Source organism: Octopus bimaculoides, chromosome 29 (assembly GCF_001194135.2).
Source record: "Octopus bimaculoides isolate UCB-OBI-ISO-001 chromosome 29, ASM119413v2, whole genome shotgun sequence".
NCBI lineage: Eukaryota > Metazoa > Mollusca > Cephalopoda > Octopoda > Octopodidae > Octopus > Octopus bimaculoides.
Genome location: NC_069009.1, coordinates 4,057,283 through 4,061,224, shown reverse-complemented (window position 1 = coordinate 4,061,224; position 3,942 = coordinate 4,057,283).

Sequence of the window (3,942 nt, the reverse complement as noted above, 5' to 3'; positions counted from 1 at the left end):
GGGGGGGGGGAGAGAACTGACACAAACAAGACGTGACAAAGATGTGGTTAACAGTAAAATAGTCTGAGAAAAGCAGTCGAAAAGTTCAGTAAGCTTGATTAGTTGAGAAAAGTTAGATCCTGGATGACAAGTTTATAACTTATTTTTTGATAAAAGAAACGAAAGAACACCTTCGGAATAAATACATGGCCCGCTGAACATTACCTTTCATTCCAGGTAAGTATCCAGTTTTACCTTACACTATTCTTGTGATATGTTGCAATCTTGATGTGGCAATGGAAATAGATGTCTTCTATTACAATTGACATATTGATATATACATATTGTTATCATTAACATCAAGGCGGCAAGGTGGTCGAATCGTTAGCAGTCCGGTTGAAATGCTTAGTGGCTTGTCGCTACGTTCTGAGTTCAGCTTCCGGCAACATTGGCTTTGCTTCTCATCCTTTTGGTGTTCGTAAATTAAGTACCAGTGGAACACTGAGGTCGATATAATCGACTCAACCCCTCCCCTGAATTGGCTGCCCTTGCGGCAAAATTTGAAACCATTATTATTATTATTATTATTATTATTATTATTATTATTATTATTATTATTTAGACGGTGAGCTGGCAGAATCATTAGCATGCTGGACGAAATGCTTAGAGTTATTTCGCCCTTTGTTATGTTCTGAGGTCCTCCTGTACGAGATTCTTGTTTCATATTTGAGGAAGTTTGTCATTTCAGGTGCTATGCTTTCTTTTCTCCTACATAGAACTATATACAACGATCTAGTACTTACCTATTTCTTTATTGCCCACAAGGGGCTAAACATAGAAGGGACAGACAAGGACAGACAAAGGGATTAAGTCGATTACATCGACACCAGTGCGTAACTGGTACTTAATTTATCGACCCCGAAAGGATGAAAGGCAAAGTCAACCTTGGCGGAATTTGAACTCAGAACGTAGCGGCAGACGAAATACCGCTAAGCATTTCGCCCGGCGTGCTAACGTTTCTGCCAGCTCGCCGCCTTATGGGAACGATATCGTTCACCCTGGGGTCATGGCACGCCCAGAAGGGTGAATGATTTTCACCAAGAAAGTAACAATAATCTATAAATGTATCAATGGCACAGATCGAAGCTGCAACGCCCTTCCCCGACCGAAATAGAAAAAAATATTTCGAAGACGTGTAACCTTCTGTAGTGTATATCAGCCAAAGAATGCAACAGGGGACCATGATAGCCATCCACAGCAATAAACAGGATGTGCGTAGGAGGATACAACGAGCGGCGCCTTCATGAAGTTCATGACACTACCCTTAGACATGGGACATCATGTGACAAACTTGAGGGTCACAAACATACCTCCTCATAGGGGGCCTAGTCAGAGTTTGAGGATCACGAAAAAATGATAAACATGAAATCAGTCCCCCTCCCCCCACAAAAAAAAGAAAATAGAAAAATTATGGAATTCCAACTTTTGGTTATTCCAGAAGACGTGGTTTGCATACCAACATTTTTCTATCTCGGAGATTGCGGGGCAGATGTGGGTGACCATGAATAGTAAGAAACCCAAATGTTATATTTGTGGTAAAATAGCCTGCTGCTTCACAGTGGTGAAATTGATAGCAATGTCTCGCTCCGCTTTGCTGCTGCAATTACAAACAGGGCGCTAGCTGCACTCACCACAACAACAATAAACACAAAAGCAACAAAACATACCTCCACTCAGGGAAAGGCGTGAAATAAGTCTCCTGACCACCTCTGCAACCACGACCACCACTACCAATAGCTACAATAAATGATACGGATGAATTTAAATGCAAATCCAGTCTACTCCTCGGATATAGAATTGGAAGACATCAAACACCCGATAAGGTAATTGTAGAGCGACCGCTAAAGAGTAAATGTGGGAGGGCTGGTGAAAATACTGATCCCCTAACCCCTCAAAATTTGTGAGCAGAGAGTTCAATAAGTCGCAAAACAGTGTCACTAGTCTCATAAACAAAGTGATAGAACAATAATTACAACAGTCACAACAACTTTAATAAGAAGAGAAAAACCTACAGCAACGATATCAAGAACAGAAACAGGAACAACATTTTCAACAACAGCGAGTGTTACAATCGGCGAACAAAACAGTCAAAGTAGCAACAATAACATCAATTACAAGGGACATAACATTTATAGCAGCATCTCACGGTCGAGCCTCTCAAAAGGCCTCTCCGGAAGGAGAACGGGAAGTTATTGGAATTTGTAGACACTGACAGATATAGAATTTTGACAATATGAAAGGGTTTTGATTCACCCATTATTTCCAAAACTATACAAGTGTAAGAGCGATACCAAGAAGGAAGAAAAGTTTCCAATATGATGTAGAAATATGGAAAGACTTTTACTCAGAAGGATCTAAGAAAATCTATACATGGGCTTTGAAAACGCTTTCTTAGACTTGTTAAGTAGGTAGGTAGGTAGGTAGGTAGGTAGGTAGGTGGTCTTGGATATGGGCAACAAGAAAGGAAACAGTGGATCCCGAATATCTTTACTGTTTAGAGACTTTCCTGGGAATATCTCGCTCATTAGTGCTAGTGGGCGATTAGTGTAAATTGTGTTAATACAAATTGTTCACTGATAGTTGGCTACTTTGAACACAAACTGGGGACCTTTATCCTCAAAATAGAAATGACAAATAAACAATGAACCTGTTCCTGGAAGATGAATGCGTCCTTTCTGGTGTAAAAAGGTTTCAGGGATTAGATTAGTATGCTAGTCAAACAAGAATCGATGGGAGATATCTTCAGCAGCATGTGGTGGGCTTCACTGAAGAGGAAAATCAGTGACAGGCAATTTTCAATTTCAATTTCAGGTATTAACGTAGCAACTACTGCTAGGTACACACGCCTAACACAGGCCCTATCACCGCCACCACCAGCCTCATAATTACCCCTCTCTATCTCTGCATTCGTTTACCCCTCTAGCACCAGATACATATGTGTGTATGTGTGTGTGTGTGTGTGTGTATGTCGTATATAGTACTGTGTTAAATCTGAGTTTATAACCCGAATGACTCTGAGACCCCTGGTTCTGTTTAATAAACAATATTAATTCGTTGCAGGCGAAATTTTCCGCTTTCATTTGCGAAGTCTGTCACTCACTATTTTAATGTTTTCATTTCAAGTTTTAATTTTCTGTTTGCAAACCACTACGATGAATTACTGAAAGAAATATTTACTCAGAAAGAGACGCTTTTTTATAAACTGAAGTTTCCAAGAGATTAAAGTGTCACTCTCTCTTACATACACACAGACACACGCACACATATACACAAGATGTACGCATATTTATTTATGTATGTACGTATATATGACAACAGACCCCTTCACTCACTCACAATCTCTCTCTCTCTCTCTCCATTTTTCTCCGTCTCACACACGTCTAATTCTGCTCTATTTCACTTTAAAACAATAAGATACAAAAGACATTGACAATCACATAAAGAAATGCGTCTCAAAAAATATCAAAATAGGAAGTTTATTGAGTAAGAAGAGTTGTGTGGGAGTCAAGGCGCCTATCTAGAAGGAAGAATATAATGAATAAATGACAAAAAATCTTACTCATAACATTACAATTTTAGGTTTATTGATTGACAATGATTTACGTCGTGGGGAAGTGAAATATATATGAACTTCGACGCGATTTCTTCACAAAATACGTGTATATATATATACATATATATATATATAATACAAAGAATATATATACATGTATACACACATATATGTACATACTTACATCTACATGTGTATATACATGCATATCAGGGTACAGGACGTTAGAACAATAAACTACAGACAACGGAACGAACACATAGGAAAACGGAAAGCCCCTTGGAATATCCCTTCATCAGCTGTCTCTATTCTATCTAGACGTTTCGAAGACCAGACAGTATATATATATA